The 25,773-nt window shown below is 48.7% G+C and overlaps 1 long non-coding RNA gene across 1 annotated transcript in view; it reads left to right on the top strand.

The window, feature by feature from the left end:
- The first annotated feature begins 10,316 nt into the window (after positions 1-10,316).
- The window catches only part of LOC142826869 (uncharacterized), a 74,106-nt gene continuing 58,649 nt past the window's right edge, over positions 10,317-25,773 (top strand). The window contains exons 1-2 of the long non-coding RNA XR_012901139.1: positions 10,317-10,465; positions 17,013-17,141. This is a non-coding gene — a long non-coding RNA (uncharacterized LOC142826869). The remainder of the gene's footprint in view (positions 10,466-17,012; positions 17,142-25,773) is intronic.

The following is a 25,773-nucleotide window of genomic DNA, read 5'->3' as shown; positions in this document are numbered from 1 at the left end:
TTTTTACTTGATGGACCCTGACTGGCCTCCCCTGTGCACAACCCTTCTAGGCATCACAGAGCCAAATCTTGCTGGCTCTGCTTGCAGCTGATCACGGGAAGGTTTTCTAGGCAGCCCGTAGAAATCAGAACTTGCTGCTCTTCCCTTCTAACAGGGCATTTCTGAGGATGGAGAATGTCACAGTGGCAGGGCCTCCAGCAGGGGGCAGCAAATGCTTTGCGTACATCGTGGTACGTCGAGTCCTGGAGTACAATCCACCGCTTCCAATGTTGGGTTGCCCTGTGATGTATTTTGAGCATGCCCCGAAGTCTTAGGGGCAAGAGGAGGATGCGAAGCGTTTCCAACTTTCTATTTTTCATTTCAAAGCACGCTGCTTTCAAGCTCACAAGACGGGAAGGAAGAGGAAAAGTGAGACTGGTTCCTGAGATATGGCTGTGAGCATCACCCCAGACCTTGATCATGCAGAGAGAGGAAGAGGCGGAGGTGGCCAGTGGAGAATTGCAAAGGGACAATCCTCCAGCATATGGGAAGCTGTTGTTGACAAGGCACTTGCAGACGGAGGTAAGCTGGCATGGAAATCCTTGCTGTCCACAGAAACCAAGAAAGGATCCCTACCGGTGTGAATACACTGCACACTTATTTCAGGATAAGCTATTCCGGACGAAGTATTCCAAAATAGCTTATTTCGAAATAGCGCGTCTACACTACAGGGAAGCCTCAAAATTAGTCCGAGGCAGGCTCCCCTAATGTGGACACGCCACCTCGATTTAGAGCCCCAGGAAGCACTGGGGAGTAATGACTTTGAATGGGCCTGGGGAAGAGCGATTTCGAAATCGCAGCAGACCCCACGACCGCTATTTCGAAATAGCAGTTTTGGAAGAGGCATTATTCCTCATGGAACGAGGTTTACAGAAGTGGGAATAAGCCGTCCGTTATTTGGAGTTTATTTCAAAATAACAGAATTGCTGTGTAGACACTCGCAGTGGTATTTCGGAATAATGTCCGTTATTCTGAAATAATACTGCTGTATAGACGCACCCTACCTGTGCAACCCACCGGACTGAGGGGGCTACTGTGTGGGGAAAAGAATCTCAAGAGGTCATCTGATTCATCTTTCTGCACAGAGGCATAAACCGAACGGTCCCACACAGCTGTTCGTAGAACCTGCTCTTTAAAAAAATATGCCAAGGATGCAACATCTACTTATTCCAAGAGCAATCAGCATCAACCATGTCACGTTGCTACCACTAAGCAATCCTATGGCACCTGCTCTGATGAAGTCAACGAAGCTAGATAGATTCATGGACGCTAGGTCCGTCAATGGCTATTAGCCAGGATGGGTAGGAATGGTGTCTCTAGCCTCAGCTTGTCTGGAGGTGGGTGACAAGGGAGGGATCACATGGGGATTACCTATGCTATTGGCCTCTGTCGGCAGGCTGGATGGACCTTTGGTGTGACCCAGGATGGCCGTTCTTATGTTCTTAATACACCCTGCAGCAATCTACTGGTCAATTTAAAGTTGCTCAGTGTTCATTACATATGTCTCCTCTTAGTATTCCATGTGCAGTGTGAGCTTCAGCTCACCTCTCTGGCACCCTCTTCTACTTGCATCAGCATCTTTGGGTCGTTTTATTTAATGAGGGAAGCGTTTGTTTTTTCTGCAGTGCAAGGAACAGATTTAGCTCTAATTCCGGAGCTGCTGTTTTAAGGGATACGCAGGGAGGAGATTTTGAATAATGGGAGGAGCCTCCCTGGTCATGACTCGAGCTGGCTAATGTTTTTCAAACACATTTTTTTTTTTAGGACAAAAAATGCAGCTTCGGTGACACTAAAATGTTTTGCACGTCCCCGTTGGTTTTGCTGAATAACTGGTTAAAATAGCGAGGGGAAAAAAAGAAATATTTAGTTACATTTTCAGAATAAATCACATAAGAACATACGAACGGCCATGCTGGGTCAGACCAAAGGTCCATCTAGGCCAGTAGCCTGTCTGCCGACAGCGGCCAACACCAGGTGCCCCAGAGGGAGTGAACAGAACAGGGAATCATCAAGAGATCCATTAGGGGATTAGGGGTTTGGAGCTGGTCCCATATGAGGAGAGGTTAAAGCGACTGGGACTTTTCAGTTTAGAAAAGAGGAGACTGAGGGGGGATATGATAGAGGTATATAAAATCATGAGTGGTGTGGAGACGGCCGATAAAGAAAAGTTATGTTTTAGTTCCCTAAGTAGAAGAACTAGAGGACACCAAATGAAATTAATAAGTAGCAGGTTTAAAACTAATAAAAGAAAGTTCTTCTTCACACAGTGTGTAGTCAACCTGTGGAACTCCTTGCCAGAGGAGGCTGTGAAGGCTGGGACTATAACAGAGTTTAAAGAGAAGCTAGATAATTTCATGGAGGTTAGGTCCATAAAAGGCTATTAGCCAGGGGATAAAATGGTGTCCTTGGCCTCTGTTTGTCAGAGTCTGGAGAGAGATGGCAGGAGACAAATCACTTGATCATTGTCTTCTGTCCACCCTCTCTGGAGCACCTGGTGCTGGCCACTGTCAGCAGACAGGCTACTGGGCTAGATGGACCTTTGGTCTGACTCAGTACGGCCGTTCTTATGTTCTTATGTTAACCGCCTGCTACAGAGCAATTCATTCCTTGCAGGGCTGTTATGTTATCCCATCGCCCATTCCTAGCTTCTGACAAACTGAGGCTAGAGACACCATTCCTACCCAGCCTGGCTAGTAGCCATTGATGGACCAATACTCCATGCCTTTATCTAGGGGTTTTTTTGAACCCTGTTCAATTCCTGCTCTTTACAACAGGATGTTGTGAAGATCACATTGATTTTTCAGCTCATAATGACCTTTACTGTGATTAAAAACTCTCAAAATGATCCAAAAGTTTAAAAATGATCACATTGAAACAAACCTCCATTTTTTGAATTTTTTTGGACATGTGTGGAATTTTGAAAAGAAAAATCATTTTCAGTTCAACCCAAAATGATTGGCTAGGGTATTTTTCCCCAGAGTTGCCAGTGAACCAAAGAAAATCCCTTCCCCCAAGCTCTCTTCATGATAAGCCAAATACTGTACTCGGCAGAAAATGGGTCGTATCCCTTGAAATAATTTGGCAACGCTCTAGTGCTGTGATGGGCAACTTGGTAAGTGCATGAGTGGCCCCCTTCATCTCAGGGGGACGCAAGATTGTCGTAAGCAAGATGGTCTCCTGGGAAGCAGTCATTTTCCTACCTACAATTTGTGGGGTATCACAACTGGTGTGGAAACAATGAATAAGGAAAAGTTATTTACTTATTCCCACAATATAAGAACTAGAGGTCACCAAATGAAATAATTAGATAGCAGGTTTAAAAAAAACAAAAGGACGTTTTTCTTCACACAGCACACAGTTAACCTGTGGAACTCCTTGCCAGAGGATGCTGTGAAGACCAGGACATTAACAGGGTTCAAAAAAGAGCTAAATAGCTTCATGGAGGTTAGGTCCATCAATGGCTATTCTCCAGGATGTGTAAGAATGGTGTCCCTAGCCTCTTTTGTCTGGAAATGAATGACAGGAGAGGGATCACATGATAATTGTCTGTTGTGTCCCCTCCCTCTGGGGCATCTAGTATTGGTCACTGTCAGAGATAGGACACTGGGCTCGATGGACCTTTGGTCTGACCCAGTATGGCCGTTCTTACGTAAGCCTTTCAACCGGAGGGTTTGCCATTTTTAATTCCTCTCTGTCTGCATGCGACGTGGACATAACATTACACACCTGAGTAAAGGCTCTTCAAGTAAGCAAGAAGGCAGGACAGGGCCCTATATTAAGAAGCAGTTTAGCTGACACTCTTGAAACGTGGCTCCCAAGAACTGTAAAAGTGCCGTTCGAAGCAGGATCTAAATTGCATGCGTGCTTCAGGGAAGATTCATTTTATTAGGTAAGGAGATAACTCCTAGGGAGCGCGTCTATCAGCAAAGCATTTCCTCCAATTGTTTCATACCCAGCTCTTAGTATCACACATTCGCTCCCTTCCCTCCTGCTGGATTATGGGGTTCTGGGAGTCTTCCAAAGGCTGGAGGCATTTGTCACGGGAGTGGCGCATTCAGGGCTGGGTGCCAAGGCGCCTGTGGTCCGTTGACAGATCCCCTGGTGAAAAAGGCTTGGTAAGCAACATGGCTTGATGGCTTTCAGGTCAGCTTTAACAATGACAACAACAACATCAACCTCGGCACTAATATCTTGTCCATTTCCTTTTCGTGTCTCCCGGCACTGGGGAGTTCCCAAGGCTGGCGAATTTTTTGGCATTTATCACCTGTCTGGAGAATATTATGAAAGGGTCACTGAATCACTCTGGACCTTTTCTCCTTCCTCTCCTGTGTGTCTATGGCCCTTCTTTGTCCCTTCCTACTACACTAGTTTGGGAAATCAGTTCCATTTAGGCATGCCGGGTGAGATTATGAACTCAGTCTGTCTCTTTCCCAAACCGCACATGCACATGTAAAGGCGAAATGACTTCTGTGCGGGCTTTTTTTTCCCTCCCTCTTCGGGTGGGCACACAAGCAGGTGTCAAGAGCCTAACAGTGACGAACCAGGGATTGTGTTCACTCTGTTGCCTTTGTTACATTGCTTGGGGTTTGTACGATCCTGTAGTAACCCCGTGTGTGTGCCTCAGTTTCCCTCAGCACTGTATTACTGTCTAGATGGGGATGGGAGTGGTGGGTGTGACTCTCTGAGAGAGTATGCTCTCAGGTGGAAATGTTAGACAGAGGGGCTGCAGTCTCCTGCATCTATGGACCCCAGGAAGACTGGGACTGTGTTTGGGCTTTGTTCATACTCCAGAGGCTTAAAACACTTAGGCTGTGTCTAGACTGGCAAGTTTTTCCGCAAAAGCAGCTGCTTTTGCGGAAAAACTTGCTATCTGTCTACACTGGCCTCTTGAATTTCCACAAGAACACTGACTTCCTACTGTCTGAAATCAGTGCTTCTTGCGGAAATACTATGCTGCTCCCGTTCGGGCAAAAGTCCTTTTGCGCAAAGTTTTTGTGAAAAAGGGCCAGTGTAGACAGATCACATTTGTTTTGCGCAAAAAAGCCCCGATTGCGAAAATGGCGATCGGGGCTTTTTTGCATAAAAGCGCGTCTAGATTGGCACGGACGCTTTTCCGCGAAAAGTGCTTTTGCGGAAAAGCGTCCGTGCCAATCTAGATGCTCTTTTCCGCAATGCTTTTAACGGAAAACTTTTCCGTTAAAAGCATTTGCGGAAAATCATGCCAGTCTAGACGTAGCCTTAGGGTATGTCTACACTAGCCCCCTAGTTCGATCTAGGGAGGCTAACGAGGGTGACCAAAATTGCAAATGAAGCATGAGATTTAAATATCCCATGCCTCATTAGCATGTTCCTGGCCGGTCGCCATTTTAGAAATTGACAAGCCGAAAGTAACTGCCCGCTTCTACACGCGGCAGTGAAACGGGATTCCGAATTAAAGCCCTTAAATCAAATGAGCTGTTATTCCTCCTGGAATGAGGTTTACTGGCTAATTCAATTTAAGGGCTTTAATGCAGAATCCCATTGCACTGCCGCATGTAGACGCGGGCAGTTACTTCGGGCTAGTCAATTTCTAAAATGGCGACCGGCCGGGAACGTGCTAATGAAGCACAGGAATTTGCAATTTTGGTCGCCCTCATTAGCCTCCCTAGATCGAACTAGGGGGCTAGTGTGGACATACCCTTAGGAATTGGACAGGAGATTCCCCCCATAGTTGCAAAGAAGGGATGCTGGACTAAAATTGTGACAATAAGAACATAAGAACAGCCTTACTAGGCCAGACCAAAGGTCCTTCTAGCCCAATATCCAGTGCCAATTCCAGGTGCCCCAGAGGGAATGAACAAAGCAGGGAATCATCAAGTGATCCATCCCCATTCCCAGCCTCTGACAGAGGCTAGGGACACCATTCCTACCCATCCTGGCTAATCTCCATTGATGGATCTAATTCCCATGAATTTATGTAGCTCTTTTTGGAACCCTGTTAAAGTCCTGGTCTTCACAACATCCTCTGGCGAGGAGTTCCACAGGTTGACTGTGTGCTGCATAAAGAAAAACGTTCTTTTGTTTGTTTTAAACCTGCTACCTATTCATTTAATTTGGTGACCCCTAGTCCTTGTGTTATGGGAACAAGTAAATAACTTTTCCTTATTTGCTTTCTCTACCTCAGTCATGATTTTATAGACTTCAATCATATCCCCCCTTTGTCTCCTCCTCTTGTCTCAAAAGTCCCAGTCTTTTGAAATCTCTCTTCATATGGGAACTGTTCCAACCCCCTAATCATGTTTGTTACCCTTTTCTGAACTTTTTTCCATGCTAAGATAATTTTTTTGAGATGAGACGACCACATCTATACGCAGTATTCAAGATGTGCGCGTCGCTTGGATTTATACAGAGGTAAAAAGAAATGATCTCTCTGTTTTTAATGATTCCTAACATGCTGTTTGCTTTTTCAACTGCTGCTGCACATTGAATGGGCAGTAACATCCTTCTGCCTTGATTCAGGGGCTAGTGCAGCTTTGCTTCACATCAGAGATGGGAAAACTCCTCTTAGGCTACCCAGTCGAACCCTGAACTGCTGTTTCTTATTCATATCACACCTACAGGTCCCAACCAGGATCCGGGCCCCCTTGTGCTAGTCACTGGAAAGACTCTCAGTGAGAGAGAGAGGATACACAACGCACAACGGACTTTCACCCGTGTGTGACTGGGAAACTGAGGCACGCAGCAATGATGAATGTCCACATTCACACAGGGAAACCAGCAGTAAAGCTGGAAGGGGAGGTCAGTTCTGCTGAGTCCCCAGGCTGGTTCCTTAACCACAAAGCTACCCTTCCTCACAGGACTATCGAAGTAGGATGATGTCACGCCCTGTCTCCTAGTTCAGTTTTCAATGTCTCGAGTGACATGAGACCATAAGTGCAGCCAGACTGAGTCAGATCAAAGATCCATCTAGCCCAGGATCCTGTCTGCCGACAGCGGCCAATGCCAGGTGCCCCAGGGGGAGTGAATACAACAGGTAACCCTCCAGTGATCCTTCCCCGTAATCCATTCCCAGCTACTTACAAAGAGAAACTCGGGAGACCAGAACAGAGGAGACCAAAGGTTAAGGACACCAAAATCACGTCAGGCTACCAGGTAAGGGATAAGTCCTGGCTTGACAAAGCCCTGGCTGGGATGATTGAGTTGGGGTTGGTCCTGCCTTGGGCAGGGGGCTGGACTCGATGACTCCTGAGGTCTCTTCCAGCCCCATGAGTCTATGATTCTATGATTTCCCTGACTTGAAAGGATTCCTGCCATCTCTATGGTGTCCCTGGTTTCAAATGTCACCTTGTTGTTTCCAGTTATATGCATCTAGGCAACCCTAGACCAACCAAGTCACCATGCCTTGATTGACAGGTTAGGAAGACTACTCAAGCCAAGATGGTGGTCAAAGAATATAAGTCTTTTGCCCAGAGCTCAAAGCCCTGTTGGCTTTGTAACATGGGGGCTTGGGCCCTGGATTGAAAGTCTCCTGGGTAGAAGTTCACGTCCAGTTGAGCGGCAGCCCATGAAAGCTCATGCTCTAATAAACATGTTAGCCTTCAAGGTGCTACAGGAATCCTCCTTGTTGTTTTTCCAGGTGGTGGTGCTTAGTCACCAGAATTAATGACTCAGGCCAGGTCTACACTAGACCCAGAAGGTCAACTTAAGGTGCACAGCTCCAGCTCCATAAAATACATAGCTGGAGTGGGTTTACCTTAAGCTGAGTTAGGCTCCCTCTTCACAGTGGGTGGCCAACAGGAACAAATGCTCCCATTGGCTTCCCTTACTCCTCACGACTGCAAGGAGTACCAATGCCGACCAGAGCCACCCTCGGTGTTCTATTTAGTGGGCTTTAACTAGACCTGCTAAATCAAATGCCAGAAGATTGATCCCCAGCATGGCAAGTGGAGACGTGGCCTAAGTCAGCTGGTGTAACTTGATCTAATTCCATTGGACTCTGGAGAGACACTGGTTCAGAGCAGCTGAGCATCTGGCCCAGGGTAAGCCTGCCCATGTATTGAGATTTAACTACCTCTTCATCTGTTGGGGTGCTCCTTCCAGAATAGATGTGGCATACGGGCAGAGCAGCAGGTGGGGAGCAGGCTTTGCTCTGCCCTATTGATTTGTCTCTGGAGTTGTCAAAACAATGCCTTCTGCAAACATGAAAGACACCTAAACAGAGGGGAAATTGTTGTCCTCCTAAACACATCGGCTACATGTACACTGGCATGATTTTCCAGAAATGCTTTTAACAGAAAAGTTTTCCGTTAAAAGCATTTTCGGAAAAGCGCGTCTAGATTGGCAGGACGCTTTTCCGGAAAAGCACTTTTTGTGGAAAAGCGTCCATGGCCAATCTAGATGCACTTTTCTGCAAAAAAGCCCCGATCGCCATTTTTGCGATTGGGGCTTTTTTGCAGAAAACACTACTGTGCTGTCTACAGTGGCCCTTTTGCGCAAAAGTCTTTCGGAAAAAGACTTTTGCCCAAACGAGAGCAGCATAGTATTTCCGGAAAATCACTGACGATCTTACATGAGATCGTTAGTGCTTTTCCTGAAATTCAAGCGGCCAGTGTAGACAGCTGGCAAGTTTTTCCGGAAAAGCGGCTGATTTTCAGGAAAATCTTGCCAGTCTACACACAGCCATGGGCTACGTCTACATTACGAGTTTTCGCCACAAAAAATATGCTAATGAGGGACTCCTTTGCATGAATCATGACCTCATTTGCATGTTTCCTGCCAAGCCGTTTTTGCGCTGGGGTTTTTGCGCAAATACAAGTAGTGTGGATGTTTTCTTTTTGCGCAAAAAACTTTTTCTGCAAGATCGGTAAACCTCCTTTTTTTGGGGCGTAAGGATCTTGCAGAAAAAGGGGGGTTTTGCACAAAAAGAAAACATCCCCACTGCTTGTTTTTGCGCAAAAACCCCAGCGCAAAAACGGTTTGTCAGGAAATATGCAAATGAGATCACAACTCATGCAAAGAAGTCCCTCATTAGCATATTTTTAGCTGAGAAAACTTGTAGTGTAGATGTAGCCATCAGGAACAAACAATTATGAACTAGTAAGGACCCTACATTAGAGTTTGCTTTTCCCAGAGGCCTGGATGCTAAGACTGTTATTAACCACCAATAAGATTTGAACCTGGAACTTCAGAATATGAGCCTCTACAGGTTGAGCTAGCAAGCCAGCTGCCTTGTAGCTTAGGCTGTAGAGCTCCCTTGTTCTTAGCTCTCGCTGTAAGAGGTCTAAGTGCTGCTCCATGGGATAGTCAACCATAGAGGGGCACATCTACATGTAAGCAAATTGCGTAACTTATTTCGAGTATATTTCAAAATAGCTTATTTTGTCATTTGATGCTGTGTACACAGCACCAAATTTCGAAATAAACCGCTACTCTGAAATATCCCTTAATCCTCATGGAACGAAATTTACAAGGACGTCGGAATAGCGAGCCCGTTGTTTCAAAGGGTATTTCGAAATAACGGGCATGCAGCCAAGATGCGGAATAGTCATTTCGGGATACCAGAAGTATCCCGAGATAGCGCCTCAGTGTAGACGCACCCTAAGAGTGTGGGTTACACTTCTCCAACCAGGTAAAGAGATTAATTGTATTTTTCGGCAGCTTGGCCTGCTTTCTGCCTCCGTTGGATCTGATTTTGCAATTTGCTAAGGCTGAAATCCTCGGAGACACCCTTCCTCGCTGATCTCTCTTTGCAGTAACCGTTCTTCCATGTGCTTGGAACCTAACACGGTTATTAAGGCCAAGGGCTTCTGCGTTATTCGCAGACAGCTCCAACAGGCTTCATGGGAGGTCCCTGTCTCGCCGTTGTTGGCATTGTAACGGGGATCTACAGTATGGCTCCAGGCCGGTAATGTGAATAGTGTAGCTCTTTATCACCCGGGGCCCATTCTGCTAAGCACGGAGCAATACAAGGCAAGTGTGACACTTACCTTCCTACTTGTTTCTTCCTTGTTCCCTGGCCGGGGACAGTGTTGGGTGGGGAGATTGCTTGGGGCAGCACACCTGTCAAGCTAGCCTGCAGATCTGACTTCCCTTACTCCTCGTACAATGAGGGTTACAGGAGTTTGAGTAAGAAGTCCTCCAGTTTGATAGTATTTTGACATTATTTTGAAATAGCTGCCTGCCACGTAGATGCGGCCTAAGTTATTTTGAAATAATGTTGCTGTGTAGACGTACCCTGTGAAAGGAACTGTAGGTTCAGACATTTGGTGTATGTGCTGGGCTGAGGAGCCAATGGGGAGAAGCCATGATCTGTGACATCATGAATGGACTGCCTCTAAATCGGAATCCCCCCTAGCCGTCATAATACGGTAGCGCCGTGGAACCTCAGTTAGCCATGGGTAGCCGGCCACCCCTGCAGGAGTTGGGCTCACTGAGGAGAACCATTTGGGTAAGGCCTGGAGCGAGGATGGAATGGCCATCCATTGTTCACCTCGTATTTGTGGGGAACCTCGTGCTAAATCATTTATAGATGAGCTGATTTGGGGTCAGGGTTTCCTTGCTGTGGCCTATTGCAAGTCAACTTTTGATGCAAGCCTTGGCTGGGTTTTTTTGGATCACTTGATGGTTCCCACATTTGTTCGTTGGCCACTGTCAGCAGACAGGACCCTAGGCTAGATGGACCTTTGGTCTGACCCACAATGGCCGTTCTAACGTTCTACTGTTCTTACTTTCCTGATATTGGATTCAGCGAGGGTTTCAAATTCTCCGTTGCTTAGTCACCAACTCAAAGGGATAGAGAGCTGGGGAGGGGGAAAAAATCGAGCTCCCTGGGCTACCACAACCTCCTCAGCATCGGACTGGACCTGCTTTTCAGGTCATCTCCCAGAACTCTTTTGCCCAGTGCCTCCGAAAGTTTCCTCAAGCCTCAGAAAAACCGGCAGATCTACCCCTCCCTGTTCCCTGTGGAAAAGAAGCAGGCAGCTGATCCTGCGATCTTCCTATCTTTAGAGCAGGCCAGGCATATTCTGCCCAAATGGTTTTCGATGGAAAATGCAGCTTCCTCCAAATTAACATTTTGGGTGGGAAAAAAAATTAATATGGCCCCTTTTTTCCAAATTGTTTGTTGTCAGGATACATTTCATTGCAAGATCCATTTGAAGCAGCATGGGAGTTGTATTTCAAGTGCCATTTGTTCCCATAAACCTCCATGGGCCAGGTGCTTTGGTTGGACTGCTTCTCCCAGGATGCATTGTGGCCTTCCCTCTGACCCAGGCGTGTGGTGTTCCATGAACGTCAAATGATGCAGTTGCATTATGGGAGACTGAGTTGAACGAGGGAGCCTGGCCCCCAGGGGAGAATGGGGGCAAAAGACTCGGAGTCATCATACAGATGGCATGTTTGGTGCCCATTTCCAGCAGAACAGATGGGATTGGGATGACAAACCGTGCACTCATGTCTAGAGATGGTCCCTTCAAGGCATGGGACAGAGTTTGGAAAAGATTGTAAAGGCATAAGGGGTTTCTAGGAGTAAGGGGTGGCATTTGGGAGATCTAGGTTCTCTTCCCAGCTTTGCTACTGCCTGCTGCGTGACCTCCAGAAAGTCATTTTGCTGCTCCGTGCCTCAGTTTTCCCATCTGTAAAATGGGGGCTTTTGTAACGTGCTTTGAGATATCTTGGCGACAAATGTGGCGTACGCTCTTGTGTTATTATTCTAGCATCCGTTCTATTTCCAAACCTCTCCAGAGTTCACACTCCAAGTAAAATATTAACCTGCCAGCGCTGCAGAGAACACGGAGCAGCGTTGTGGCGACATGGAAAGGAAGTGGCTGTTTGCTTGGCGGAGGGGGGCTAAGGGCTGCGGAGGTGCACGCCGGCTGTAATAGAGACACAACTCTACTGGCTGGGGGACGGGAGATAGTAATATTAGGAGAAATGTCTAAATCACATTGGGTCTGGTCTCTCGGTCCCCACCTGCGAAGGAAAGTGCACCACACTTCCCAAAGATGAGCCAGGCCATTTTAACCATGAGCTGCCGGACGCCGAAAATCAAGGACTGAGCGGAGACTCTGGATTTGTGGCTTATTGCAAGCCGGTACCCCTCCCTACCCCCCGTTGTTTTCTCTCTCTCTCATCCGCAGAGGTTGGCCCCGTAACAAAATTTATTCCGCCCTCTTTGCTCTCTAAATCGGGGTAGAGAACCTACGGCCCAAAGTCTGGCTCGGTCTGCGGCTTACCTTCCTCTGACCTGTGAGTCTTAGGGCTCATTCCTGTCCCCCTCCTACCGCAGGGAATCGAGGCCTATGCCGGGGGGAGGGGGGGCAGAGTCTGCAGGCCGTGCTTCCCTGAAGCACCCAGAACCACCTGTATCCTCCCTGCCCACCCCTACTCTTGCACCCGCCTCCTGCCTGGACCTCACAACCACATCCCACTCCTGCCCCCTCCCTTCCAGACTCTCCACCCAACCTTGCTCCAGAACATTTCATCCCACCCAGACCCTGCTCCCCGCCCCAACCTGCTCCTACTGCCTCCCTCCCTCCCAGACCATGTACCTCCAGCCTTGCTCCTGCACCCTACTTCCCACCCAGACCCTGCAACCCCGCCTCAACCTGCTCCTGCCCCCTCCCTCCCTTCCTCTCTTCCTCCCAGACCATGCACCCCCAGCTCTGTAGTGTGGATGGGGAAGAGGGAGTTTTTTCGGAAGAAGAGGAAAGTGGAAAAAGCACAGGTGCCTTGGTGGCCGCTCCGTCCATAGCAATCACAGCTGAAATGCGAGCGAGCGTCCATTCAGTGTGAACGCTTTCTTTCGAAAAAGCAGGTGGCTTTTTCCATGCGCTTTGGCAGGGTGTGCGCTCTCTTCCGGAAGAAGTTTTTTCGGAAGAGCTCTTCCAAAAAAAAGGTTCTTCCAAAAGAAACCTGCAGTCTAGAAATAGCCAGGGACTGGACATAGCAGGGAATTATTAAGTGATCCCTCTCCTGTCACCCATTCCCAGCCTCTGACAAACAGAAGCTACGGGCATCATCGCTACCCATCCTGGCTAATAAGTATTGATGGACCTAACCTCCATGAATTTATCTAGTTCTTTTCAGAATCCTGTTAAAGTCCTGATCTTCATAACATCCTCTGGCAAGGAGTTCCACAGGTTGACTGTGAGTTGCATGAAGAAATACTTTCTTTGGTTTGTTTTAAACCCGCTCCCTGTTTATTTCATTTGGTCACCCCTAGTTCTAATGTTATCGGAGCAAGTAAACAACTTTTCCTTATTTACTTTCTCCTTCCCAGCCATGCTTTTATAGCTCTCTATCATATACCCCTTTAGTCTTCTCTTTTTAATCTCTCTTCATATGGCAGCTGTTCCAAAACCCTCATCATTTTTGTTGCTCTTTTCTCAACTTTTCCCCGTGCCAAGAGATCTTTTTTGAGATGAGGCGACCGCAGTATTCAAGAAGTTGGTGTCCCATGGATTTATACAGAGGCAATAAGATATTCTCTGTCTTATTCGCCATCCCGTTTTTAATTATTCCCAACATTCTGTTGTAACTGCATCCAGGCTCAGTGTAACTATATTGGTGTAACTCACTCAGTAAAATATCAACCCCGCCCCAAGCCAAAGAATTTATACCCATTCAACTTTTAAGTGTGGATCAGCCTATTACACTATAGTAGAATTTCAGAGAGCCATCCCTACCATTCCATCCCAGCCCTAGCTTTGCTACTGACCTCCTGTGTGACCTTGGGCAAAACCCATCACTAGTAGGGTGTGTCTAGACTACAGAGTTTTGTCGACAAAAGTGGACTTTTGTCGACAAAACTATACCTACGTCTACATTACCGCTGAGTTCTGTCGACATAACGTCGACACAGGAGCATGCAAACCTCCAACCCCTCCTTAAAGAGAAGCTAGATAATTTGATTTAGATGGGATTGATTTAGATGGGATTGGTCCTGCCTAGAGCAGGGGGCTGGACTTGATGACCTTCTGAGGTCTCTTCCAGTTCTATGATTCTATGATTCTATAATTTCATGGAGGTTAGGTCCATAAAAGGCTATTAGCCAGGGGATAAAATGGTGTCCCTGGCCTCTGTTTGTCAGAGGCTGGAGAAGGATGGCAGGAGACAAATCGCTTGATCATTGTCTTCGGTCCACCCCCTCTGGGGCACCTGGTGCTGGCCACTGTTGGCAGACAGGCTACTGAGCTAGAAGGACCTTTGGTCTGACCCAGTACGGCCGTTCTTATGTTCTTATGTTCTCCCCCTGGCGCAAAGGGGGAGAGAACCACAAGGAACCCTCCCTGAAGAGGGAGAAATTGGACGTTTGGGGCCACACCCCAAACTTAAGAACTAGACTCTGACAAGAGGCTGGAATTCCTAGGCCCGGGGCCTCAGCAGCAGGGTCCCACACCCCAGACCACCAGTTTACTCTGGGGCCTAACCGCTAGGCCACCCCACTGCCTGGGAGACTCAGCCACAAGCAATCTAACAAGTAAAGCAGAAACAAAGGTGACCAATGATGGTCGGATGATGAGTGGCTGGACATAACCTACAGGGGAAGACCACAGTGTGTTCCTTCCAAGGGGGAAGGCATTTATCTTCTCCTCCCGCCCGGAATCTGCTTTCATTGCAGTCGAGAGGTGAGGGTGATTAATCAAGAGGAGGCTGAATTGTCTTGCTCCACACGGTCTGCGAGCGCGTGACAGGATCTCGTGCCAGAGGAGACTGTCGGGCTGGGCCAGAGGCGAGAGATAATATTGTCCGCTTTTCTGTGGATACACAGGAAGGTCACCCGATGCAGTGGGTGTTGGAATAAACAAGCTGCTCAGGATTTGAGGAATGCTGTAGGAGGAGCAACACCTACCTCAGGACACCGAGCGGGGCCCTCTGGGCCTGTGTCTCTGAGTGCAAACCCACCAGGAAAACCTGCTCATCCCCACCTCCAAGCCCTCATTCCTGCATCCCCGTTCCTTATGCCCCCCGTTTACAAGTTGCATGCATGGAGCGCTGTAACTGAAGCTCTAGCAGTGGGTTTGTGAGGCGTGGAAGGAGGATGGCTTTGTAGTTAAGGGCCTCGCGTACTATGTAGATCCGGGTCTATGCTAGGGAATTATTTTGAAATACCGCCCCCCCTTATTTTGAAATAATAAACAAAGTGTCCACATGACCAAGCCTGTTACTTCAAAATAACGGGCCGCTTATTTAGAAATCTGTGCTCCTGCTTTTCTCAGGGAAATAACGCCTATTTAAAAATAGTTCTTTCGAAATAGCAGTTGTGTGGATGCTCCGGTGCCACTATTTCGAAATAACGACTCCGCAGACTCATTCAAACTAATTACTCCCTCGTGCTTCCTGAGACTCTAAGTCTGAGATACATCCACATTAATGGAGCCTGCCTCAGACTCGTTTTGAGGCTTCCACATAGTGGGGGCATGCTATTTCGATTTTGTTAAATCAGGAGTTATTATTTTGAATTTAGTTATTTCTAAATAATTTCCTAGTGTAGACGTGGCCTAGAAGACCTAGGTTGAAACTTTAGTTCTTCTGTGAGTTGGGGTGAGTGGCTTAATTTTTCCCTACCTCCCCATGAAAAAAAATGAAAGCCAACTTTTGGGTTCAGTGCTGAAGTTAAAAGAAAATGTTTAGCATGGTCAAAAATCGGAACCTTTCAAATGAAAAATAAGCTCGTTTGTTTTCCCCTACAAAGCATTTTTTTCCATCCAAAGGAAAATAAACGAAATGAGTCGGGGATAGCTGAAGCACTTAGATCTTCAGAAGTCTCCTCTGCCTTTGTGCGCCCACCTGGGGGTATGCAGCACTGCTGGACGTCAGCCTCCATGTGTCTCAAGACAAGCACCCATCTCTCCCTTGGACTTCACTGAGTTTAATGGAAAATGTTCAACCAGCTGTAGCACCCAGGGGAAGAAGGTGGAGAGTGTCACGTTCTGAGCTGGGAACTTGGACATTTGCACGCCATTCCTGGCTCCTGAACTCCATGCTCTTGAACCCCGTGCCTCGGTTTACCCATTTGTAGAATGGAGCTCTTTCAATAATCCCTTAGAACCTCAGTGTTATGACAGGGATGTAAACAGTCTAGCCTAGCAGGAGTTAGGCCTAGTGGTCACAGAATCCTAGGGCTGGAAGAGACCTGGGATTCTATGACCAACCACAACTAAATCATCCAGCCAGGGTTTTGTCATGCTGGGATTTAAACACCTCTAAGGATGGAGATTCCACCCCCTCCCGAGGGAACCCATCCCAGGGCTGCCCCGCCCTCTCAGTGAAATAGTTTTTCCTAATATCCATCCTAGACATTCCCCACTGCAACTTGAGACCATTGCTCCTCGTTCTGCCATCCGTCACCACTGAGAACAGCCTCTCTCCAGCCTCTTGGCAACCTCCCTTCAGGAAGCTGAAGGCTGCTCTCAAATCTATCCCCCCTCTCCCCTCACTCTTCTCTTCTGCAGACTAAACAAGCCCAAATCCCTCAGCCTCTCCTCATAAGTCATGTACTCCAGTCCCCTCATCATTTTGATTACCCTCCGCTGGACCCTCTCCAATGCATCCACATCCTTTCAATAATGGGGGGAGGGGGCGAGAGGGAGGGGACAGAACTGGATGCAATACTCCAGATGTGGCCTCCCCAGTGCCGAATATCACTGAGTCAGAGAAGGAGTTGGGAGGCAGGAATCAGAGCCAGAGAATGATGCTGAAATTCAGTGGAGGAAATGAGGGTTGTGAATCCAGCATTCACCTCATGCTCCCTTTCATTACCTGGCATGGTCCGGAGAAGCCAATGGTCCAACCAGTGGACCAAATTTGGTGATGAGGCCTAGTCACGAGCCACCAGACGCATGTTGTGTATTCTCTGTGAAGAAGCAGAGGGAACAGCAGCAGGTCTGTCACAGCAGTAGGCTGGAAGGTGTGGCTTTCCTTTCCTTCCTCTGTACAAAGCTTGAGACGCCTGGGTGAAAAATATTATATCAGCCATACGCATTATTCTACAGTGCCTTGAACTGAAAGGACTCAAACGTCGTCATGAAACAGGGCGCAGTACAAAGTCAGTGGTCAGACCGTCTTCAAGGGATGCTGAATAACTGAAGTTGTCTTGGGTAGACATCAGAATCCCTTTTCAGGTAATGATGTATCAGATCATTAAGTTCTCATTAACTGAGTGGGAGAAGCTAGATGACCGTGATAGGCCTTTCTGGCCTCTCTGTTGGGCCACCTACTGGAATGCATTCGCATACGGCGGCTATGAAGTGTCATAGTTTTCATCCAGATATCGCATGTGCATTACAAAGTATTGTATCCATTTCCGGGTGCCACATTTCAGGAAACACATTGACCAACTGGTAACAGCTAGTTTAGCCCCCATCATTGTGTATGTAGAGTGGGGGATTGTGTTTTTCAAGGTGTGTTACTTTGCACTTACCAACATTGAATTTCATCCACTACTTTGTTGTCCGGTCACACAACTTTGCAAGACTCCTTTGTAAGTTGGTGTCTTCTAACTATTTTGAGTATTGTTAATATTTTTACTTAATATCATAAAAATGGTAGAGGCAAACCAGGTGATAAAGGAATCCAGTGATAGCAATGGATATTAATTTTAGAAAAATGGAGTCTCCATAGCATATTGAAAGTACAAGAATTCTTGCATCACTTCCTTCTGATTTTAACTGGTGAGGATAGCTTGCATTTTCTCCCTGGAGGGTGCAGCTAGATACCATAGGTATCCCGAAAAAACTCCACCACGTCCAGGGAGCACATGTGCTCTTCCACTTTTTTTTTTTTTTTTGCATAAGAGCAAACGCGCTCTTTCAGAAGTCCCTGTATTCCTCCACGAGGAAGAAGGGGGCTTCTGAAAGAGGGTTTTTTTCCCGACATTTGGCCCAGTCTAGACGGGCCCAATTTCAGAAAAGCCTCTTCCGACAAAAGAATTGGAAAAAGGTACGCAGAATGTGGAGCGCATTTTGCGTATCTTTTTCCGACAAAACCTTGTCGTCTGGCTGTACCGTTACTGTTGTGCAGAGCTGCTAACCAGCGGCTGTGTTCCACTCCAGAGGTGGCTGCCTTTCAGTGGTGGGTGTTAAACCCGCCCAGGGGCAAACAATGTTGCATAATCTCCTAATATTGTTAGTTTGTTAGGCAGAGAGTGTTCATTCTCTCTCTGCTAAACACTGGTCGACAATCTGGAATTCAGCCCAAGAAAACTCTTGCCGTAACAGTGGGGCCAAGCAGTCAGGAAAGGAAACAAGGGCTGTAGAGTGATGGGTCAGAAGACAGGCTCCAGGGCCCTGCGAGAAGGGAGGGTCTAGAGCCTAAACTGCAACCTGAGCCCGAATGCCCACACGGCAATCAACACCCGGAGCCCTGGGAGCCCAGTCAGCTGACACAGGCCATCTGCAGATGTCTAATTGTCCCGCCCACCGATCCTGGGTCTTTTCGATACTGTGCCGGAGGCTACGCTCTGCAGCTGATGTCTTTTCACCAGTAGGAGGAGCTCTAGTCCCCCCGTATGGGATTTACAGCCTGTTCTCTCAGGATAACAGGGGAGCCACAGGAATAAAGGAGGGGGAGACTCACAAGATCATAGGATCACAGAACTCTAGAACTGGGAGGGACCTCGAGAGGTCATCAAGTCCAGTCCCCTGACTTCACGGCAGGACCCAGCACCATCTAGATCATCCCTGATAGATGTCAGTCCAACCCAGCCGTTTTCAAACGTTTTTTCTCATGACCCAGTTGAAGAAAATTGGTGATGCTGCAACCCGACATCATTTGACTGGAGTGTGGGCTTTGGGGGGGAGGGATAAGATCTTTCAAGTGTGGAAGGGGCTCCGGCTTTGGGGGGGGGGGACAGGGCTGGGGCAGGGGGGCTTACCTTGAGTGGCTCCCAGCCAACGGTGCAGTGGGGGGAGGGTGGGCTAAGGCAGCTTCCCGCCTCTCCTGGCCCCGCAGACCATGCTACACCCCAGAAGCAGCCGACAGCAGGTTCCCAGCCAATCGGAGGGCAGAGCTAGTGCTCGGGGCAGAGGCAGTGCGGGGAGCCCCGGGTGCTCTCCCCCTACCTAGGAGCCGGGCCTGCTGCCAGCCGCTTCTGGGGTGCAGCATGGTCTGTAGTGCCAGGACAGGCAGGGAGCTGCCTTAGACCCCCCCACCCCCACTGTTCCCCTGCTCCCCTTGCAGCATCGAGCTCCAGCACCCGACATTCCACTGCCCAGGCCTGGATCCTGCCCCGTTGTTTGAAAACTACTGGTCTAACTTGCTCTTAAATATGTCCTAGGCTAGAGCTTCCACAGCCTCCCTAGGCGATTTATTCCAGGGAAGAAGCGGGTTTTGCCCATGAAAGCTCATGATACTATATAGTTTTTGTTTGTCTGCAAGGTGCCATAGGACTATTTGTTTTTAAACTTACAGACTCACACGGCTCTGAGACTTCCTGACAGCTAGGAAGTTTTTCCTAATGTCCAGCCTAAACCTCTCTTGCTGCAGTTTAAGCCCATTGCTCCTTGTCCTACCCTCAGAGACCAAGGAGAACAATTTTTCTCCCTCCTTCTAGTCGCACCCTTTTAGATACCTGAAAACCACTCTCATGTCCCCTCTGAGTCAGGGGCTGCTTCCACCCCATGCTGCTGCCTTTGTATCAGAGGCAGCAGCGTGGGGTGACAGGCAGCTGGTCCGTGAGGGGAGCTGGTTTTTAAATGGGCTCCCCTCGTGGACCAGCTCCCACTTGGCTCTCCTCATGGACCAGTATCCCGCCTGATACAGAGGCAGCAGCGTGAAGTGGCAGGGGGCTCCATAAAAGTCAAGTAACCGATATAGTCAAGTATCGAACAGTCAAGTAACCGATAAAAATTCATGAGATTAATCGACTATTCAATTCACCGATATTTAACATCCCTAGTCCAAAGGAGCTTACAGTCTAAAAAAACTGTTTCTAGCTAGGCCTTGTCTGCACTGTTTCTTATACCAAGGGCTGAGTAATAACACGCGAGGACTCGAAAACGAAACTGGGTCTTAATAGAGATGCTGCAGTTACAGCTAGCACCAGTGATGTGTATGCAGATGGACTTCTGAGTGCTTCCTCCAAAGTCTTCCCTCCTGCAACGTGAATGCCTCCTTTGGGTTCCACATGAGTTGATCTGTAGAGTCCAGCGGTCCCAGGTCCGGTTCTGCCTGTTGGCATTACACATGCTTTCGGGGGCCACGCTGTGGACTAAGCTGTCCGTTTCAGAGCCACGAGCCTAAGAAGCCAGAGTGACGTTATTGCAATGAGGTGAGTCGGCTGCCGTTCGGTTCCCAGTGGCTGGCCGTCACGGAAGTGTCTGAGGGCTGGGACACAAGTGTACCATAAAACTTTCCAAAGGCAAAGCTGAGCCCTTCACACGAGGGCAGTGAATGAAGAAAAATCTGGGCGCAGCGCAAGGCTGTTCCAACAACCTGCGAATAAATATTTGGATTTGGTGCTGGGCTGAGCTACACACGAATCTTTACAAGGGCAGGTTCCCTCAGGTCTAGGTTTATGATGCTGAAACAGGAGTGAACAGTATGGCATGGAGAAAGCAAGCTTCCCCACGCTGGGCATTACACCAGTGTTACAATTAAAATCCTCCTAGGAAAACATACCTCAGCCATGAGGTAGGCCTGCCAGAAATTTCAGTAGCCCAGTGTGATTTGCACTTTAGTGCATTTACATGTGGCGAGCACCTTTCACCCCTTAGGCCTAGGATGGGGAACCTCAGACCTGAGGGCTGGATGCGGCCCCTGGCTTGACTGGATCTTGCCCCCCAAGGCTCAACCTTCCCCCCCCCCCCCCGGCATTGACAGGGATTTTTTCCCCTCACTTGTGTGCAGTCCCTGCCTGATTTTTCTGTGGGTCAGTGCCCCCCCCCCCCGACCCAAAAAAGGTGCCCCATCTCTTCCACAGGCCGTGAAGCTGCTCTCGAAGCTTTACAGATGGATATCGGCCAGGATCATTTAGTCTACCCCTGAAATGCAGCCACCTCTGGGGTGAAACGTACCCACCACTGGCAGGGCTGCAAAACAGTCGAGGAAAATAATATGCTGACGTAAATGTGAAGATTGAGCCTCACTTTGCCGGGCTTTGAGTGTGCAAAATTGGGGAAGTGAAGCAATGTGACAATGTTTGTCACGCTCACTGGGTGCTGCCAAAGACTTGCTGAAGCAGTGTAGCGGCAGCCCAAGGGGTTACAACTGTGCACCTCAGCCTGGGGTCATGTCCCACTCGCGGCTGTATTGATGTTTTTCCAGCTTAATGAATTCGCAATAGGGGGCTGATTCCTAGTGATTTCCAAGGGTCCACGGGGTGTTTTATGCATTTAATTTGGTTTTGGAAGAATTGAGCGGAGTCGGCCAGGGGGCTGAAGCAGCAAAACTAAGTGTAGTGAAGATAAATGGGGACTTTTCATAAAATCATAGAACACTAGAACTGGAAGGGACCTCGAGAGGTCATTGTGTCCAGTCCCCTGCCCTCACAGCAGGACCAAGCACCATCTGGACCATCCCTGATAGATCTCTATTCAACTTACTCTTAAATATTGTCAGGGATGAAAATTCCACAACCTCCCTAGGCAATTTATTCCAGCGTTTAACCACCCTGACAGGTAGGAAGTGTTTCCTAATGTCCAACCTAAATCTCCCTTGCTGCAGTTTAAGCCTATTGCTTCTTGTCCTATCCTCAGAGGTCAAAGAGAACATAAGAACATAAGAATGGCCATACTGGGTTGGACCAAAGGTCCATCCAGCCCAGTACCCTGTCTGCCAACAGTGGCCAATTCCAGGTGTCCCAGAGGGAGTGAATCCAACAGGTAATGATCAAGCGATCTCTCTCCTGCCATCCATCTCCACCCTCTGACAAACAGAGGCTGGGGACACCATTCCTTACCCATCCTGGATAATAGCCATTGATGGACTATAAATTTATTTAGTTCTCTTTTAAACCCTGTTATAGTCCTAGCCTTCACAACCTCCACAGGCAAGGAGTTCCACAGATTGACTGTGCGCTGTGTGAAGAAGAACTTCCTTTTATTTGTTTTAAACCGGCTGCCCATTAGTTTCATTTGGTGGCCCCTAGTTCTTCTATTATGGGAACAAGTAAATAACTTTTCCTTATTCACTTTCTCCACACCACTCATGAACAATTCCCCTCCCCCCCACTTTGTAGCACCCTTTTAGGTGCTTTTCTTCCTGGCATTGACCAGTGTTCTCTGTAAGCTGAGCCTGGAGAGATTCAAATGACGCCCAGCTGATTAGCAGAGGGTCCACAGCCTCCCACAGTTTATAGCATGTGTATTGGTGGTGCACAGCCACACATGCCTCAGTGCACATCACACAATTTATTCCGCACAAGCATGGGAAACATGTGAGGGGACACTGGCATTGACACCACTCTCTTTGCAGGACCTTGGCAAGCAGCCACGTGGCTTCTCTGTACCATCTTTTAGGTGTGGACTTCCACTCAGGGCCGTCGTTAGGTGTATTACTTTACTGTGCATTTAGAAATCAGCAGCGTGCCTGGAGCTGACCAATCGAAGAACGCTTTGGTCCAGGAGGTTACAAACGAATGCACGAGGGGTGCATCTGTCCTGCAGGTGTGAGTAGACACACCCTGAGCTTGCTGTAATCTAGCTAGTTTGCATCCTGGATCAGAGAAGTCACAGCAGCAGAGAGCTGCAACATGAGCTGCACAGGCCTTCTTGCAGCCCTGGAAGCCCTCCTGGAGCTCTCTCGTGCTACGTCCAGGCCCCTGTGGTTTCCCAGCTGCCGTTCCTAAGCTAGTTCAGCTACATCACTTTGAGCCTATGGGTGCGGCATGGGCAGCACACTCTGAGCTCATAAACTCTCGGAGTTAAGGGCTTGTTTGTTCTTTGTACAGCACCTAGCGCTGGGGTGGGCAATGAAACAACAGAGGTTCACAGTTAGCCCCTGGTGGGCGACTGCTGCTATATTTACCTGTCCCTCCACTGGTATGTGCGATCGTGGCTCTCATTGGCCGGGAACAGTGATCCGCAGCCAATGGGAGCTGCCATCCCTGTGCGTGTGGAGCAGCAGATCAGTACGGGAGGGGCTAACCCTGGCAGATTGGATCCGGCCTATGGGTTGATATTTGCCCACCTTGGTCCAACACATTCATGGTCCAGGAGAGGGGCTCCTAGGAACTTCCACAATCCAAATGGTTCTTATTTTTGTTGGGCCTCCTTCATTCTTGTCTCCTGAGCACTTTGAGATTCCCGGACAATGGGATTCCCAAACCCAGTGAGGCCAGCGGAAAGACGATTGACGTCGGAGGTCAGACTAGAGTGGCAATGTGTTCTTGTTCGCCTGAGGGACTGAAGAAACCACCTCATACGCCGAGGAACTGGCTCGATTTATCCCCGTGCACAGACTTTTCTGAAGATGGGGAAATAAAATGAATCCACCAATCACACAAATGACTCACGGGTCAGTGAGCCCCAGCTGGGTGTATCCGAAGCTGCCGGAGGCCTGGCGGAGCAGCCAGCCGCTCTGGCAAGGGTGTGTGCCAGGAGGGCTCGCGAGGGAGCTATTAAGAAGCTGATTCATTTTGGGCTGCCCTCTTGTGTCCCCTCTCTCAGCAACGTGCTTCGCTCGCTCCCGTCCGACCTTTTCGCCGGGCTCTGTCTCGCTCTCCCGAGCTCAGAAAGGGCCAGCAGGGTGAACGCTTCCCTGCGAGTCCTCCCTGGAACACCTCCGAGCTGTGGGAAGCTGAGACGGTGAGTCGCAAAAATGGCAGCCTTCCCTCTGAGTCAGAGCCCTGTTGTTTGAGTGCGACGGGAGGAGCGCCCGTCCTGCAAGAGTTGGGATGGGAAACGGGGCTTTGGGCATTGGCGAGCTTAAAACTAAGTTCGTGACCAGGAGAAATGAACGTCAGAGGCAGAACTCACAGACTTCAAGTTACGGTTGAACCTCTCTAGTCCGGCACTCTAGTTCGGCAATGTAACCTGGTCCCCCGGGCAGCGGGGTTCCCGAGTGGTTAGGTCCCGGTGTTAGCCGGGGGCCCGGGGTGAAGGACTTCTGGCAGGAGTGGCCTGAGGTGGGCTGCGGCAGCTGGTGCCCCAGGCGGAACGTGCAATTGGCGCCCCAGCCTGCACGGCGGTTAATGGAGTGACATCATCATCGGGCGTCCCGGGTGCCCCGTTAAAGGCGGCGCCCTAGGCAACGGCTGAGTCGGTCTATAGTCATCGGCTGCCCCTGACTTCTGGCCACTTATCAAAGTCTGCTCCTTCAGTGTGGGGCGTGGCCTCAAGAATCCAATTTCCCCCTCCGCAGTGGGGGTTTCCCTCTGGTTCCCACCCTTTGCACCTAAGGGGGGGAAGGGCGTTGGAGGCTTGCGTCCTCCTGGGGCCGACTCAGCAGACAGCTCTGGCTCAGGTCCTGTGGACGGCAGAACCACCTCCTGCCTCTTCACTGGTCAGCCCCGAACTGAGCCAGGTTCCCTCCTTTTATTCTCCCTCCAGGCCTGGCATTGGCTGCAGGTAAAATGGGGCGGGGCTGATTGGGCCAAAAGGCCTTGTTTAGCTCCTGCCCTGCCAGGCCCTCCTCTCACTCCCTCACAGGGGGGCGACCTCCGTGGCCTGGCATGATTTTACTTTGCCGAATGCCAATTTATCATGGGGTGTGGCCAAGTTTTCCACAGTCCCATAAAGTTTGTTTCCAGCCACCAGTCTCCGTGTTCTGTGCTGTTGTTTAGCTCTAATTTACCCCTAAATGTCCTCTAAGAGTGGAAGTGCTGGTAATGCTGATAGACAACATTGACCTCCCATGGTCCAACAAATTCTCTGGTTTGGCATCCATCATGTCCCAAGGGAGCCGGACTAGAGAGGTTCAACCTGTATCTACCCCAGGGCTTTGCTGAACCAGGACGTGAGAGGCGCCTTATCTCACAGAGGTGGCTTAGTTTCAGTGGTGGATAATGTACCCACCCCCTCCTTATGCCTAGTGAAAATAGGCTTGTGAATATGAATATGCATAATGCGAAGAAGCTTTATGCAAAACGGGTCATATCACATATCAATTTTACAGTGATAACATGCTGGATCTGTACAGCCTGATTTTGGGTATGTACCATTCTTGTATGTGATACTGAAGGGTGAATCTGTTGATCATTTTAAATGTGCTAATGAGAACCGTTACCAGTGCCCTGGAAACCTCGAGTTGGTGGTCAACTCATCGACTCGTAAACAGCCTTGTTTGTCGGGTTAGTCCAAACAATGGTTGGTCCTAGGAAGACCTGGGACCATACCACCTGGTACAGGAATCCTTTTGTCCCTGGTGTTTTTCCATAAGCGGGGGGATGCCAAACAAAAGATTCCCATCCTTGGAGAGAGTCTATTTAAGCAATGGGAAGCCATCAGCCCTTTATCTTCAGCTGGCTTTTGAAATGGCCTGGCACACCCCAAGAGGAAACAAAGAACTTTGAAAGGCTGGAGACCTAAGTCAGAGTAAAAAATCAGTTTTGATTTGAAGCTTGGGACCTGAAATAAGAACAGCTGTTCAGGTTAAGAATTTGCATGTAACAAGTTTCTTAGTGGATTAGAACTAGTTATGCATTTGCTATTCATTTTAATTTAGTAATGTACTTTGATCTGTCTTTTTTTACTTGCAACCACTTCAATCCTACTGTTTGCACTTATTCAAAAGACTTTTGTTTATTATTAGGCCCAGTGTAAATAATTGTCACTAGGAGGAGCAACCACTGTGCATATCTCTCTTTTCATTGATAAA

The sequence above is a fragment of the Pelodiscus sinensis genome, chromosome 2, assembly GCF_049634645.1.
Source record: "Pelodiscus sinensis isolate JC-2024 chromosome 2, ASM4963464v1, whole genome shotgun sequence".
Lineage (NCBI taxonomy): Eukaryota > Metazoa > Chordata > Testudines > Trionychidae > Pelodiscus > Pelodiscus sinensis.
Note: the sequence above shows the minus strand (reverse complement) of the source record. Positions and strands in the feature narration are given on the sequence as shown.